Source organism: Schistocerca cancellata, chromosome 6 (genome assembly GCF_023864275.1).
Source record: "Schistocerca cancellata isolate TAMUIC-IGC-003103 chromosome 6, iqSchCanc2.1, whole genome shotgun sequence".
NCBI lineage: Eukaryota > Metazoa > Arthropoda > Insecta > Orthoptera > Acrididae > Schistocerca > Schistocerca cancellata.
The window spans coordinates 298,809,761-298,828,131 of record NC_064631.1 but is presented as its reverse complement, the minus strand read 5'-3'; positions in this window follow the sequence as shown (position 1 = coordinate 298,828,131).

Genomic DNA, 18,371 nt, shown 5'->3' with positions numbered 1-18,371 from the left:
CTTATAATATGAACTGTTGACATTTTACTTTTATCCAGAGTCAACAGCTAACTCCACTCGTTATAAAACTTGCCCACTTGTTGCGTGTAGCCTGTGATAGCCGCCTCTTGTATTTCCTAGCTTCTCTTGTATTTCAGGTTATTGCATATTTAGTTAATGGTCATTGTCAATGTTTCTGTTGGAGTGTACCAGTTAGGAGTCACATTTAAATTGCATTCCTTTCCCAGCTTATCTTATATTTTAACGAACTGTATATTTTTTTGAGGGAGTCTCATTTAAATTTTCAGCTTTGTTTGTATTTTGAGGGATCGTGTATTTTATTGCTTAAGGGATTTCATTAAGGCTTGCACACTGTTAAGGGCTTTCTAAAAGCCGTAATCAACGGCGTGACTTGTTATCCTTTCTGTATTTTGGATGGATATTATCCACTAGTTTAACGTGTTATCCACGCTTGGCAATTGTTAGAAATTGTTACTTCATTTAATGGCAATCATTTGTAATTAATTTTACTAATAGAACTCATTCTGTTGAACCCGCTTGCGGCCACATTCAGTTCGTCTGACTTTTTACTTGTATTGTCGTGCGGTAGCGTTCTCGCTTCCCACGCCCGGGTTCCCGGGTTCGATTCCCGGCGGGGTCAGGGATTTTCTCTGCCTCGTGATGACTGGGTGTTGTGTGCTGTCCTTAGGTTAGTTAGGTTTAAGTAGTTCTAACTTCTACGGGACTGATGACCATAGATGTTAAGTCCCATAGTGCTCAGAGCCATTTTTTTACTTGTATTTGGGAATGTGTAGTCCTGATTTCAAACCTTGTTCTTAATGGTATAAAAATTTGGAAATTTGTCGTATGTTCCTATGGGACCAAACTGGTCATAGGTCCCTAGACTTACGCACTAATTGATCTAACTTAAACTAACTTACTCTAAGGACTCGAACCTCCGACGGGGGGAAGCTGCGTGATTGGTATAAATTGTAAAAATTTGTTATTAATTAATTTATCCTGTTCAAAGTTCCTTAAATTATTGTGAGCGTTGTTATTATTTTAACAAAATTTTTAAATTGTAATTATAATAACTGTTGTTAGGCAATAAAGTGTATTGCATGGAACAATAAATGACGAATATGTGGCTCCAAATTCCATGTGTTTTTCCTTAAAATTATCCCAACCCTTGTGTGAGGTATCGTATTTAATGTTCCAACCCCTAAATTAAGAGAGTGCACCGAGAGATAGCTGAAATACTAACAGTCACGAGAATTGACGGGACCAGCGCAGGCTGAAATTGCTTTCGCAGAAACATGATACAATTCCCGTAGCAACCGTTTGGCGTACACTTATCGCGTCGCGTCGAAATTATTACCGATTATTAAGCGATTACCAACCACGCTGTATCGTGTAGCGCGATCAATGGCCGCCACCGATGTAATCGGCAGGCACATTTGTGCGCAATGGTGGCAACCCACTCGCGGACGATTGTCTGGAACTTGCACTAACTGGCTGGCTTCGACTAGGGTGCCGAGAGCACCTGTCATCACTTTTGTGTGCCAAGGCGCGACCACATTGTCTGCCTCCGCTTCCACCGACAAGAACAGGAACTCTCAATAAAACAATACCGATCGCCGTTACTTAGGTTCTATTTTTAGGCTACGGGTTTCGAGCATACACTACGTCATCTTCAGGCCTGCTTCAATCGGGTAACCTTCGTGTTACAAAATACAGCAGTGCTTTGAACTGGTCTCGCAGCGATTATTACGGGCATTATGCGTGCTCCTTGGACAACTGTCAGCAACAGCAGTATTTTCCTAGATTCTTCCATTAATACTGACGGGCCGGGGTTTCCGAGCGGTTCTAGGCGCTACAGGCTGAATGGTCCAATGGAACGTGTGCTCGCAGGTTCGAATCCTGCGTCGGGCATGGATGTGTAATGTCCTTAGGTTAGTCAGGTTTAAGTAGTTCTAAGTTCTAGGGGATTGATGACCTCAGAAGTTAAGTCCCATAGTTCTCAGAGCATATGAACCATTTGAACCTTAATACTGGTTGTTGTAGGTTTGTGAGTAGACTTTCGTGGAATACTTTATGTGTATCCTTAACCGTTTGCCAATTCATGTTTTTCGACTTTCCCATGACACTCTACCACACACAAAGGAGGTAACTAACAAAACTCTCATTCTTCTGAAGGTTGATCGTTGCTCCTCAGTTTGGGACCATAGACACGTAGAATTGATTGAGAAATCTACAGAAAAGCAGCATGTTTCGTGGCAGGTTGGTTGAGTAATCGCGAAAGTGTAACTGAAACGCTCTTGCAACTTCAGTGGGAGACTCTACAAGAGAGGAGCTGTGTCTCACGGCGTAGCTTACTGTTAAAATTCTGCCGGCACACGTTTCATTTGCTTCCGGCTGCACATACTTCTTGAAAAGACTACGAAGGAAAGCTTATCAACAGTGTTTCGTTCGCATGCCATTCCCGGCTGGAGAAGAATGGAAGTGAATGAGATACACGAAAATCCAGTCACACACCGTAAGGGGTGTTGTGTAGGAGGATGTAAATGTAAAAGAGACAACATTTAAAGCCCGAATTGGCAATCTGGTAATGGACTATCACTTTCAGCAATTTACCTGTAATTTTCAACCACTATTCATTGAGGTTCGTTGGAACAATTCTCAGTAAATGTAGTCTGTCAACCAAGGAGGTAGCTTAGAAAACTCTCGTTCGAGTGATACTCAAATGTTACTCGTTAGTACGGGATCCGTAACAGATATGACTGATAGAAACATAGAAGGTGCAAAGAAGAGAGCGCGTTTCGTAACGCGATCTTTTAGTAAGCACCAAAGCGCCACGGAGATGATCTACCAACTGAAGTTGCAACGCTGCAAAGAGACGTATCACACCGTGGTTTACTGTTAAAGTTCCAAGTGCACACGTTCCCATAAGAGCCGACAAATGTATTGCTTCCTGTCTTAATTTTCTCCTGTTCAGAAATGACAAGGAACTATCTTACTTGGTAAAATCTTTCTATAGCCAAGATCGCTGCACTTCTTTATTTCCTACAACCGGTTTTGACAGACTTTGCTGTCATCTTCTGGGCTTCAAAAATGTTTGTTACAAAACGTGGTCATTGTGAGTGTGGTCTTGGTAGTGAATAAAATGTAGCACATTACACCTAGGCTTGTGAGAAATAAAACATTTACAATCAAAAGCGCCTTCTGTTCACGTCCATGACCGTATGTGTAGCGCTCACAGATAATAATTAAGTCTTAAAAATTACAAAATCACAATATCCATTAAAATGCACATCTGTTTACGTTGGCTTGCCTTGTGCCACACATTGATGATCCACCTTAGACAGCGCATATCGTACATATGAGTTGTATCATATACGCCATCTAAGGCGGATCGTCAAGCAATGGAACATGTCAAGCCAAAATAAACAGATGCGCTAATGCGCTTTTTACTGTATACTGTGATTTTTAAGACTTGACAATCATCTAAGAACGCTATATACGGAGTCATGATCAAGTGCACAATGTGCGTATTGATTGTGAATGTTTTAGTTTTGACAAACCTAGGTGTAATGTGCTACATTTATCCACTAACGTGACAACTTGGCTTGAAGTTCCAACCGGGGCTGGTGACAAAAGATCGATATGTCGACATATAGATATTATTTCTAGAAAATTATCAATAACATCATCTGTAATTTCCAGCAATGTATCGATATATCGATATCTAACCCACAATATTGAGTGCCGATATTTTTATTTTCTATTATAGGTTTATCACAGTTTTCAGTAAATATTTGGTCTTTTGAAACTGTAGTAGAAAATAATTTTACTTTCACTGTGTGAAGGAGTCTTACTACTTTTTCATCTTTCATAACGTCCTGACTTTCTCTTTGATTGTCTGAAGCAAATACAGGTGGCACAAAAGAGGAAGTCCGATTGCACTGGGCGTTGGCGTTGTGAATGGTTCAAAATGGTTCAAATGGCTCTGAGCACTATGGGACTTAACATCTATGGTCATCAGTCCCCTAGAACTTAAAACTACTTAAACCTAACTAACCTAAGGACAGCACACAACACCCAGTCATCACGAGGCAGAGAAAATCCCTGACCCCGCCGGGAATCGATCCCGGGAACCCGGGCGTGGGAAGCGAGAACGCTACCGCACGACCACGAGCTTCGGACCATATTGTGAATGGAATAAGAAGATTTGCGATGTAAAGAAATACCGCAACACAAATACCGCAAAACAAATTTTAACGCAACTGGTGTGCTATTTCTTCACATCGGCATTCTTTAAAAAAAGTTACTGGAAATGATGAACAAACATCTAAATCACAAGATTGGTCTTTGCTGTGGGCGGATACGTCTGAGGGGAAATGCTGACGTAATCGGCCCTAGACGCTACTAACATAAACTGCCACGTTTAACTTCACCGTGCAATTTCGACACTACAACTACGAGTTCGCTTACGTTTTCAGAAATAGGAAAAAGGGAAGTCGACATGAAGTGTTCCGGAAAATCCTATATGTGACGAAACCGAACGACGGACCCATCGGTCACCTTTCATTGTGCCACTTTACGTACAGTTTCCATTGTTAGCAAAGTATTTATCGCCAAGTTTGAACCTGAATTTTTTTTTATGATATTTTTTTAAAAAATATCAATAACTCTAGTTCCAGCTCCCAATGAATACGTTTTATAATTTTTTTTTCAAGCAAGTACATGACAGCAAAGTCTATCGAAACCGATTGTCGAAAATAAAGACGTACGTATGCGATCTTGGTTATAGAAACTATTTTACCAAGTATTGCTTCCTCTTATGAGAAAAGACCATGAAGATAAAACTATAGAGATTCGAGGGCATATGGAGGCTAATCGGAATCGTTCCCTGCGCTAACCATCTGCGACTTGAACAGAAAGGGGCCAAAGGGACAGCGGTGTACGAAGTACCCTCCCTCACACACAGCAAGGTGGCTTGCGGAGTTTAGATGTAGATGTAGAACGCAGCTCCTAATATGTCCGAACTAACTCGTTTCCTGGCGTAAACTCGTAAAGCACCTAGTATAAACAGCATTACTGTCCATAACTTTTAAGCCACATATTATATCTTTAAACTGAAGCCCTCTAGTTGGCGTAATTAGAGATATTCCTTTTTCGATAACGATTCTGGAGATGGTTATAGGCCATCTGTCATGTATTTTGCTATACGGAGCCACTGAAACCTCTCGTTCGAGCGACGTAAACATCTCAGGGACTCGTTGTTATGCGTAGAAGAAAAAAGGGCCATCCATCGTACCCTCTTTGACAAATGCCTGCGTCGCTGGCGGCAGTAAACAAGTCTGATTAACAAATAATTAGCAGATCGTTACGGCCCAAGTGTATTTTTCCCTCCGTGGCGCCTCCCGTACGACTCGTGATTAAGAGGACGAACCCGTAACGAATGCTGCTGGATACCAGATACAAACGGCATTATTAGGAAGCGCCAGGAAATGAGCTGTAATTACATTATTATACGAGTTAGATTTCAATATCGGTGGTGCCTAATGTGGCCGAGCCCTGTTATTACGATCCTTTTAAATATTTCATTGCCACGGCTGTGGTCTTTGTTGGTCTTTTGTGGCGCTTCAAAACTTCGAACGGACACAGTCATTTGGGGATAATTGTTATTGGTGGTAGGTTTCCCTTGGACTAGAACTGACAAGTACAAATCGACTGTATGACAAGTACACACCGAGTTCTCAGACGGCTAAACACAGGTGCCCAATTTATCTATTTTTTACAAGTTATTCGGTTTATTTAGGTTTTCGACCGTGGTTTTCTGCCTAGGGCGCATCAGACTAAATCTGGAGTAGTTCATGCCCAGCAGTAATGAACAACGCGTACTGTTGTTTAGCTTCAAAATAACCAACAGTGCCGGCTGGTGTGGCCGAGGGGTTCTAGGCGCTTCAGTCTGGAACCACGCCACCGCTACGGTCGCAGGTTCGAATCCTGCCTCGGGCATGGATGTGTGTGATGTCCTTAGTTAGTTAGGTTTAAGTAGTTCTAAGTCTAGGGGACTGATGACCTCCGATGTTAAGTCCCATAGTGCTCAGAGCCATATGAAACATAACCAACATTATTCACCTACTGAAACAAATTTGATGTTTTATGCAGATCAGAAAGATAATAGCCCTGTACTGAAACCACACACAGGTGGCAATAAACATTGGATACTTCCACTCACATAAAAGCCATTGCGAAATTATGAATCGTTACAAGCAAAATATTAGCATTAAATGGATGAAATTTAGTGATCTCTCCAAAGTCAGTTTAACTCTTGACAAAATTTCTGTACCAACAATGTCTGATTAATGAAACTGCCTGCAGTTCAAAAATGGCTCTGAGCACTGCTGTGGTCATAAGTCCCCTAGAACTTAGAACTACTTAAACCTAAGTAACCTAAGGACATCACACACATCCACGCCCGAGGCAGGATTCGAACTTGCGACCGTAGCGGTCGTGCGGTTCCAGACTGTAGCGCCTTTAACCGCTCGGCCAATCCGGCCGGCTGCCTGCAGTATAACCATAGTTTGGAAAGTAGTTAATAACCCTTTGATAACCTAAAAGTTCACTATAAACTGAGTTCTTTCCGTGTACGCTTTTAACAAACAATTCAAAACCAGCATCATCAGAAAACACTACCTAATTGGTTCAAATGGCTCTGAGAACTATGGGACTTAACATCTGAGGTCATCAGTCCCCTAGAAGTTAGAACTACTTAAACCTAACTAACCTAAGGACATCTCACACATCCATGCCCGAGGCAGGATTCGAACCTGCGACCGTAGCAGTCCCGCGGTTCAGGACTGAAGCGCCTAGAACAGCTCGGGCACCGCGGCCGGCACACTACCTAGTACTAATGCCTCCAGCATGCTCGTCACGGTACATCCTGAGTCCGCCATTTAAGTATATTCAGCGTGCTACCCACGCTATGTGAGCGCATCCATCGACAATGCTTTGCCTTTTCCGTGTGCACTTACTTTATCGAAAGGAGTTAACAATATCTCATGTCAGAGAGAGGTTTCACTCAAATATTTTAAAATATCTCAATGTGGAAGATATGTTCTCTTACATCGACAATTTTTCGTCTCTCTGAGACGAGAATTCTTCTGAGAACGTCACGAACGTAATGCTCCTGAAACATTCAACCCATTACAGTAGCAACAAGAGAATCAAAATTCTAAATACTTACTTACGTTGTAACTTCTTGTCAAGCTTAGAAAATAGTTACACTATTAAATTTGTCTGATGAAAAACTACTATTTTGCAATTTAAACATCATTTAATGTGAGTGGGATTTACTTTCCTATCTCATCTATCTATCCACCTCTACACAGATTGTTAACGCTCTCAGACCGGAACCGCGGGACTGCTGCGGTCGCAAGTTCGAATCCTGCCTCGGGCATGGATGTGTGTGATGTCCTTAGGTTAGTTAGGTTTAAGTAGTTCTAAGTTCTAGGGGACTGATGACCACAGATGTTAAGTCCCATAGTGCTCAGAGCCATTTGAACCATTTTTTGTTAACGCTCCTTTATGTGGTCCTTCATATTCAACTATTTTTGTTTGAAGAATTTCTGTAAATACGTAGCGTGTACATTGAGCGATGCTATTAAAGGGTCCTGTTACGTCACGGGACGCAATTTAGCATTTCTTTTCTTTTTTGTAGTATATGGTCTTTTTTGTCCTGTTATAGCTTAACTGCTTTTCCTGCCTGAATGATAAGAGACATTTACAGAAGTTTCATTGGAAATGTCTGTCCCCTATGGATAACAGTCCGAGACGGCAACATGGTCATACCTGCCTGCTTTAGATACGAGGAAAGAAAATGAAAATCCCCATATATTACAAATAAAATAAGAGTGCTTTATTAGTCCAGTCCCACAATTTGTCAAAATATTTGGACCCAGTGGCATAAAAACCGTTAATTCCCAACATTCACACTAAACAAGATTATACTTTCGCCGATGTACACGTTGTAACAAAACTATACTAAAAAACTTGGAGGGGTTGCAGAGGGGATCATCGTAAGGGAAAATGTCTCCGTACCTTTTTTATCACCAGAAGTCCGCAACACGTGGTATGAGGTTGTTAACAGGACGATACCAACCAGTGAAAAACTAAAAGGCATGCACTAGATCAGAAACCTGCTACACATGCAGTGAACCAAACACTGTGGCACAGGATTCTTTGTCGAATGTTCGCAGACGTATGGGAAACTAGTTAATTACACTCATGTTCAGAAAAAAAAACAGGACGTTCATATTCACAGCACATGTACATTAGTATGTTCTGCAGAAATGGTTAGCATTTGAACCTTGTCGGCCCAAAGGTTCGAAGTCAACATCGATATCGCGGCGCAACCCCACCTGTCTGCAAAATGTGACTGCGGCGCTCGTTGTCGCAGCAAACTCAAGGTGATGGATGAGTGTGACTTGAGCAGACGTGCAAGATGCCTCGCAGACCGTACGGTCAAATCAGTGAGTTTGAAAGAGGGCGCATTATTGGCATGAGAAAATGTGATGCATCCATCCGGCAAACTGCTGCTCGTGCGGGACTAAGTGTTTCGGCAGTGCAACGGGTATATGAGGAATGAATCATGCAAGGCCATAGAACACGACGAGGTAGGTCAGGTCGCTCCATCCAGACCACCCCCTGCGAAGATTGACACTTCATCCTAACGGCATTGCAGGACAGATCTGCGACTTAGTCGGCTCTGGCGCAACGGTGGAGCAGAAGAACACATCGTACGCTATCCGTCGCCCTTTATTACGTCACGGTTTACGTGCGCGTCGTCCACCTCTCCGTCTACCATTGACTAATGTGCAGAAACATGCTAGACGGCAGTGGCGTATAGAACGACGTCACTGGGGACAGGAATGGCATCAGATATTGTTTTCGGACGAATCCAGATTCGGTTTATCTGAAAATTATAGCCCCTTTTTGGTTCACAGCAGACAGGGTGAGCGGCATCAAAGTGCCTGCATTTGCGGAAGACGTACAGTGCCATCTCAAGGCCTTATGGTGTGGGGTGATAGTGGGTACAACCAAAAATCACAGTTGATGCGCGTCCAGGGTACTGTGACCATTGTGACCTACGTGAATGACACCACATGTTGCTGCACGAACACTTGCCGCTTTGGTGTCGCAGGATGTCAGCCTTTTGCCCTATCCCGCCAGATTACCAGACTTGTCGCCAAACGAAAATGTGTGGGATATGATGAAATGACGGGTGCAGTACTGTGACCCGATGCCAACCACTACAGGTGAATGGATTGGATTGTTTGGGGGAAGAGACCAAACAGCGAGGTCATCAGATTAGGGAAGGACAGGGAAGCAAGTCGGCCGTGCCCTTTCAAAGGAACCATCCAGGCATTTGCCCGGAGTGATTTAGGGAAATCACAGAAAACCTAAATCAGGATGGCCGCACGCCGTGTTGAACCGTCGTCCTCCCGAAAGCGAGTCCAGGATGCTAACCACTGCTCCACCTCGCTCGGTCCCCACTACAGGTGAACTTTGGAACCAGGTGAATGCAGCATGGATGGCTATACCACAGGACGCCTTATAAACGTCGATGCCATCACACATGTAACATGTTAATAAGGCCCATGGTGGGCTCCGTGCCTACTAGGCAACAGGACACATGCTCAACTGAGGTGACTGAAATGCTGATCATTTCTGCAGAACATACTAATGTACGTGTCCTGTGAATACGAACGTCGTTTCTCTAGTCGTTCAAGGCGTACTGTTTCTTTCTAAACGGAAGTGTAATAGTTGCAGGGCTTCTACTGCGACAACTATTATCACACCACCAGACTTTAACCCATTCTGCCTGCAAGCCATCTCCACAACGCGGTCAGTCGCCCAAATAGCGCAATCCATCGATCCTCTGCGACACACTGAGAAATCACAATTTCTGAGTTATCCATGGGACCAACATCAGAAAGTAAAGAGCGTACCAAAATATAAAAAATTCACAAAATTTCTTCAAACATTGCATTAGACACAGTCATTTTAAAAAAAATCTGTGGGGAATTTCGGCGACTAGACCGGTCAAAAAACTTGGACAGCACACCGACGGGCTCCCGTCAACATATAGACTCAGCGACAGTTGAACGAACGATCCCCCTACATGGAGTTGGCCTCCCAGTAACACGTAGCCACAATGACTTGTATCAAGTGTCAAATCAACTCCAATTTACAGTGTTGAACTAACATTGTACGTTCATAGCTTAGTGTTAAGGGTTTGACCAAAAAATGATATCCACCGATGTCAGGAAGCGCAATATATATAGCAAGTTATGGCGTCCAATGCTGCTGCACAGCTACAATTTCTGCGACAAATTTGAGTTTCTACGTGGATGCACCCTCAATTTTTCCTGAAGACACCACTCCAAGTCTGTCCATATCGTTATTTTTACATCTTGTGTACACAAGTACTAGCATTAGTTTGAAGTGTTAGATAAAAACAGCTAATGAAGCGTGTAAGATGAACAACAGTGATTTTTTAAAAGTAGCTACTTTACTCTTAATATACATAAAATTATATTTTAAAAATCTAGGAAGAATTCCATAGTTGCCAGTTTGTGCAGATTAGCCATAGTCCCACTTCTCAGAACTTACCTGCAGGGACTACTTCGACCTGTTTACATATAACTTGTTCTATATCCAGGAAGGTACTCCTTCAAGATAAGGTTTATGGGACAAAGAGAGTGAATGGATCAATTAATACGCTTTCTGGCAAGCGTGTCGTCTTCGTTGATTCGTAGTTGTACTCACATGAAACTGAAACACAAAAGTCAGGACTGTCCATCTCTGCTTTAAATAGAAATACAAATCGAGTGCAGGAAAGCAATACAAGGCAGCATATCTACACTACTGGCCATTAAAATTGCTACACCACGAAGATGACGTGCTACAGACGCGAAATTTAACCAACAGGAAGAAGATGCTGTGATATGCAAATGATTAGCTTTTCAGAGCATTCACACAAGGTTGGCGCCGGTGGCGATACCTACAACGTGCTTACATGAGGAAAGTTTGCAACCGATTTCTCACACACAAACAGCAGTTGACCAGCTTTGCCTGGTGGAACGTTGTTGTGATGCCTCGTGTAAGGAGGAGAAATGCGTACCATTACGTTTCCGACTTTGATAAAGGTCGGATTGTAGCCTATCGCGATTGCGGTTTATCGTATCGCGACATTGCTGCTCGCGTTGGTCGAGATCCAATGACTGTTATCAGAATATGGAATCGGTGGATTCAGGAGGGTAATACGGAATGCCGTGCAGCATCGCAACGGCCTCGTATCACTAGCAGTCGAGATGACAGGCATCTTATATGTATGGCCTTCTCTTACATCGGGCCCGGGTTTCACACATACAGTACCCTTTTTCACTGGTATAGGAATGCTTATTCAAATACAGAGATAATTTAAACAGAGGGAATACGGCGCTGCGGTCGGCAACGCCTATATAAGACAACAAGCGTCAGGCGCAGTTATTAGTTCGGTTACTGTTGCTACAAAGGCAACTTATCAAGATTTAAGTGAGTTTTAACGTGGTGTTATAGTCGGCGCACGAGCGATCGGACACAGCATCTCCGAGGTACCGATGAAGTAGGGATTTTCCCGTACGGCCATTTCACGAGTGGACGGTGAATATCAGGAATCCGGTAAAACATCAAAGCTGCGTCATCGCTGCTGCCAGAAAAAGATCCTGCAAGGACGGGACCAACGACGGCTGAAGAGAATCGTTCGACGTGAGGAAAGTGCAACACTTCCGCGTAGTTCTGCAGATTTTAATGCTGGGCCATCAACAAGTGTCAGCGTGCGAACCATTCAACGAGACATCATCGATATGGGCTTTCGAAGCCGAAGTCCCAATCCTGTACCCTCGATGACTGCACCATACAAAGCTTTAGGCCTCGCCTGGGCCCGTAAACACCGACACTGGACTGTTGATGACTCGAAACATGTTGCCTGGTCGGACGAATCTCGTCTTAAATTGTATCGAGCGGATGGACGTGTACGGGTATGGAGACAACCTCATGAATCTATGGACCCTAAGTATCGGCAGGCGACTGTTGAAGTTGGTGGAGCCTCTGTAATGGTGCTGGGCGTGTGCAGTTGGAGTGATATGCGACCCCTGATACTTCTAGATACGACCCTGACAGATGACATGTACGTAAGATTCCTGTATGGTCATCTGCACCCACTCATGTCCATTACATATTCCGACGGACTTTGGATATTCCAGCAAGACCATGCGACATCCCAAACGTCCACAATTGCTACTGACTAGCTCCAGGAACACACAATGGCTTTTTTACGGTACTGCAAGTCAAATGCTTCAGATAGAATTTTTCGGGGTACAGTGATCTCTGTGAAGTAATCAGTGAGACTCTGTTTCGTTTGTGGTTCAGTTATGGCTTTAGGTAATGTGAAGTACCGGTTAAGTTCTTCGGCTGGTACAATGGAATCCGCTGCTGCTTTTATTGGGAAGTATCAAGCGGGAATTATGTACACCATGATCAAGTTTCGGAAGTTAGAGCCCTTAGTTCGAGCGCTGCGCAAGGCTAAGGCGGAACTTAAGTACATTTTCGCTTATAAGTTTCGACACGGTTGCTTCTAAAGTAGGGTCCCTTGCCTCAAGTTGACACATTTAGCCGGCCGAAGTGGCCGTGCGGTTCTAGGCGCAGCAGTCTGAAACCGCGAGACCGCTACGGTCGCAGGTTCGAAACCTGCCTCGGGAATGGATGTGTGTGATGTCCTTAGGTTAGTTAGGGTTAACTACTTCTAAGTTCTAGGGGACTAAGGGACTAATGACCTGAGAAGTTCAGTCCCATAGTGCTCAGAGCCATTTGAACCATTTGATACATTTACCTTTCTCCATCATCCCAGAAAGTTTGTAGCATCATCACGGAATGATGTGTATGACTTACTAAGACTGATTTTAATGCTTTATCTATCTTTGGTAAGAAGTAGTTGTACAGTACTGGCCTTTAAATTACTACACCAAAAAGAAATGCAGATGATAAACGGATATTCATTCGACAAATATATTATACTAGAACTGACATGTGATTACATTTTCACGCACTTTGGGTGCACAGATCCTGAAAAATCAGTACCCAGAACAAACACCTCTGGCCGTAATAACGGCCGTGATACGCCTGGGCATTGAGTCAAACAGAGCTTAAATGGCGTGTACAGGTACACCTGCCCATGCAGCTTTAACACGATACCACAGTTCATCAAGTGTAGTGACTGGCGTATTGTGACGACCCAGTTGCTCGGCCACATCTAAAATGTAACGTCCACTGTTCAAAGTGCCGTCAGTGCGAACAAGAGGTGATCGAGACGTGTAACCAATGGCACCCCACACCATCACGCCGGGTGATACGCCAGTATGGGGATGACGAATACACGCTTCCAATGTGCGTTCACCGCGATGTCACCAAACACGGATGCGAACATCATGATGTTGTAAACAGAACCTGGATTCATCCGAAAAAATTACGTTTTGCCATTCGTGCACCCAGGCTTGTCGTTGAGTACACCATCGCAGGCGCTTCTGTCTGTGATGCAGCGTCAAGGGTATCCGCAGGCATGGGCTCCGAGCCGATAGTCCATGCTGCTGCAAACGTCTGCGAACCTTTCGTGCAGATTGTTGTCTTGCAAACGTCTCCATCTGTTGACTCAGGGATCGAGACGTGGCTGCACGATCCGTTATAGCCATGCGGATAAGATGCCTATCATCTCGACTGCTAGTGATACGAGGCCGTTGGGATCCAGCACGGCGTTCCGTATTACCCTCCTGAACCTACCGATTCCATATTCTGCTAACAGTCATTGGATATCGACCAACGCGAGCAGCGATGTCGCGATACGATAAACCGCAATCGCGATAGGCTACAATCCGACCTTTATCAAAGTCGGAAACGTGATGGTGCGCATTTCCCCTCCTTACACGAGGCATCGCAACAACGTTTCACCAGGCAACGCCGGTCAACTGCTGTTTGTGTATGAGAAATCGGTTGGAAACTTTCCTCATGTCAGCACGTTGTAGGTGTCGCCACCGGCGCCAACCTTGTGTGAATGCTCTGAAAAGCTAATCATTTGCGTATCACAGCATCTTCTTCCTGTCGGTTAAATTTCGCGTTTGTAGCGCGTCATCTTCGTGGTGTAGCAATTTTAACGGCCAGTAGTGTAATTATTCTACGTTAGGAAGAAGGTAGTTTACTTATCTAAGAAACATGCTTATTGTATGTTAACAGCGAATATCATATATTTTGTCCGTTGGGAAAGTTCAAATTAATGCCGCGTTTCTCTGAGCACTGTACCGATCGGCGGAAGATAAGTAAAATAACATATACATTCTGCCGGCGTAAGAGAGCAAGTGCTGGATTAGTGATGCAGGTCACTGGGTTACTGCAGTGGGGTCCAGTTCTGAATCAAGATTACGCAGGGGGAGCGATCTCAAACGAGCACTGGCGAAGGAAGAAGGGGGGGGGGGGGGGGGAGACGGAGTCGCAGCGACCTCTGCGCGGCCCTACACGGCGGCTCGTCGAAATTCAGGTCGTTAGCGTCGAGTGGGGAATAGTTTGGAGAAAAGCCCTCTACGGCCAGGTGGCTCGTGGAGCCGGCTTCAATTAAGGAATACGGCGATTAGCATGCCGGCGCGGCGGCGGGAGGGCATCAGCAAGTCAAAGCAGGCCCGCGCGCGCGACAATATTAAAGACCGCGAAGCGACCTGTGCTTCCTTCCACAGTTAAAGGTTTTTTAATACAATCTGCGTCCGTGACACCAACCTCGTTTTTGCAGTTTGCGCAGTAGGCCAGACGTGTCTTGCTTCTTTTCAATCAAACGGGTTGAATCTCAGTGAATTCGAAAGTAAAATTCTACGTACCGACTTGACAGAAAATCATAGGAAGTTCTGGTCTTACGTTAAATCAGTAAGTGGCTCAAAACAGCGTATCCAGACACTCCGGGATGATGATGGCATTGAAACAGAGGATGACACGCGTAAATCTGAAATACTAAACACCTTTTTCCAAAACTGTTTCATTCACAGAGGAAGACCGCACTGCAGTTCCTTCTCTAAATCGTCGCACAAACGAAAAAATGGCTGACATCGAAATAAGTGTCCAAGGAATAGAAAAGCAACTGGAATCACTCAACAGAGGGAAGTCCACTGGACCTGACGGGATACTAATTCGATTGTACACAGAGTACGCGAAACAACTTGCCCCCTTCTAACAGCCGTGTACCGCAAGTCTCTAGAGGAACGGAAGGTTCCAAATGACTGGAAAAGAGCACAGGTAGTCCCAGTCTTCAAGAAGGGTCGTCGAGCAGACGCGCAAAACTATAGACCTATATCTCTGACGTCTATCTGTTGTACAATTTTAGAACATGTTTTTTGCTCACGTATCATGTCGTTTCTGGAAACCCAGACTCTAATCTGTAGGAATCAACATGGGACCAGCTGTGTGGCTGGACTGAAGAGTTTCTAGCAAACAGAACACAGCATGTTTTTCTCAAAGGACCGACGTCTACAGACGCTAAAGTAACCTCTGGCGTGGCACAGGGGAGTCTTATGGGACCATTGCTTTTCACAATATATATAAGTGACCTAGTAGACAGTGTCGGAAGTTCCATGCGGCTTTTCGCGGATGATGCTGTAGTACACAGAGATGTTGCAGCATTAGAAAATTGTAGCGAAATGCAGGGAGATCTGCAGCGGATAGGCACTTGATGCAGGGAGTGGCAACTGACCCTTAACATAGACAAATGTAATGTATTGCGAATACATAGAAAGAAGGATCATTTATTATATGATAGCGGAACAAACACTGGTAGCAGCTACTTCTGTAAAATATTTGGGAGTATGCGTACGGTACGATTTGAAGTGGAATGATCATATAAAATTAATTGTTGGTAAGGCGTGTATCAGGCTGAGATTAATTGGGAGAGTCCTTAGAAAATTTAGTCCATCAACAAAGGAGGTGGATTACAGAACACTCGTTCGACCTATACTTGAGTATTGCTCATCAGTGTGGGATTCGTACCAGGTCGGGATGACGGAGGAGATAGAGAAGATCCAAAGAAGAGCGGCGCGTTTCGTCACAGGGTTATTTGGTAAGCGTGATAGCGTGCTCTGCATCGCGGTGTAGCTTGCTGTCCAGGTTTCGAGAGGGTGCGTTTCTGGATGAGGTATCGAATATATTGCTTCCCCCTGCTTATACCTCCCGGGGAGATCACGAATGTAAAATTAGAGAGATACGAGCGCGCACGGAGGCTTTCAGACAGTCGTTCTTCCCGCGAACCATACGCGACTGGAACTGGAAAAGGAGGTAATGACAGTGGCACGTAATGTGACCTCCGCCACACACCGTTGGATGGCTTGCGGAGTATAAATGTAGACGTAGATGCCAAAAAATCGTTTGATTTTTTTATTCGCGTAATGTTTCGCACCAATAGTTAATATAGGTTCATTCGTAATGTGTACGTACTTATAGTTTTATTCTCGTAAGTGAAGTTTGGAGTTATTTTCGTTATAAAATTAAACTGAAGAGCCAAAGGAACTGGTACATCTGTTGAATATCGTGTAGCGCCCCAGTGAGCATGCAGAAGTGCCGCAATATGACGTGGCATGGACTTTACTAATGTGCGAAGTAGTGGTGGAGGGAACTGACATGAATGCTGCACGCTCAATAATTTTCGTGTCTGGGGAGTTTGATGCCCAGCGGAAGTGTTTAAACTCAGAACGGTGTTCCTGGAGATACTCTGTAGCAATTCTGGACGTGTTGGGTGTCGCATTGTCCCGCTGGAATTGCTCGAGGCCGTCGGAATGCGTAATGGTCATGAATTGGTAAAGGTGATCAGACAGAATGCTTATGTTCGTATCAGAGTCGTATCTAGACTTATTAGGGGTCGCATATCACTCATACTGCACACGCCCTACACCATTACAGAGCCACCTACAGCTTGAATAGTCCCGTGCGCGCAGGATTAGCCGAGCGGTCTATGGTGCTGCAGTCATGGACTGTGCGGCCGGTCCCGGCGGAGGTTCGAGTCCTCCCTCGGGCATGGTGGGTGTGTTTGTTCTTGCCGGCCGGAGTGGCCGAGCGGTTACAGGCGCTACAGTCTGGAACCGCACGACCGCTACGGTCGCAGGTTCGAATCCTGCCTCGAGCATGGATGTGTGTGATGTGCTTAGGTTAGTTAGGTTTAAGTAGTTCTAAGTTCTAGGGGACTTATGACCACAGCAGTTGAGTCCCATAGTGCTCAGAGCCATTTGAACCATTTTTTTGTTTGTTCTTACAATAATTTAGGTTAAGTAGTGTGTAAGCTTAGGGACGGATGACCTTAGCAGTTAAGTCCCATAAGATTTCACACACATTTGAACATTTTTTCGTACCACTATATTACTGGGGAGTATCTATGGAATGAAGAAATCAAAAATACTCACATTACAGGAAGTCGCGTAAATACCTTTATTAGACTACACCACTATGAGTATTAAGTATCCAGTAGTGCACAACCAAACCAGGATACTGACTGTGCCATATAGATCGCAGGCATGTCAGGTAAGAGACGGGTAAAAGGAGCCGAGAAACCACATGTAGAGCAGTATCATGATTATATACTAGGTGAAGTAAGAATGGGGGGGGGGGGGTTCGCTAGACGGGCTGGGACTATTTAGAGTAAGTATGTACAAAGGAACGAAATAATAAAAGGCATTGCAACTACTGAACCGCCACAGTTGTACTCAATGGTTGTAGAAAATATCCTACATGGAGGAACCACAGGAACCCTGTACGATGATCACAGTAAGAGCTAAAAATCAAAATACGCAAAATGAACGTATCCTTGGCTCCACGCAAGAGATAGGTCTTAGATACCACACCGTAAATTAGATATTGTGCACGTTAACTTTTTAAAACCAGAAGATGTAGTTATATTCAGTATCAAAGATGGTGGGCAGTGTTGCGTTGTCAGTAGAGAAAAAGCGACTGCAGAATTGGCCCGTGAGGAGAGCTTAGTGACTTCGAATGTGGACTAATCATTGGATGTCACTCGAATAACAAACCCATCAGGGACTTTTCAACCCTTCAAAAGAGGTGGCTCAGTGGTTAGGCCACCGCACTCGCATCCGGCAGGATGACAGTTCCAATCCGTGTCCGGTCATACTGATTTATGTTTTCCGTGATTTCCGTAAATCGCTCCAGCGAAATGTCGGGATGGTTCCTTTGGAAGCACACGGCAAATTTCCTTGCCCCCGCTCCCCTAATCCGAGCTTCTGCTCCGTCTATAATGACCTCGATGTCGACGG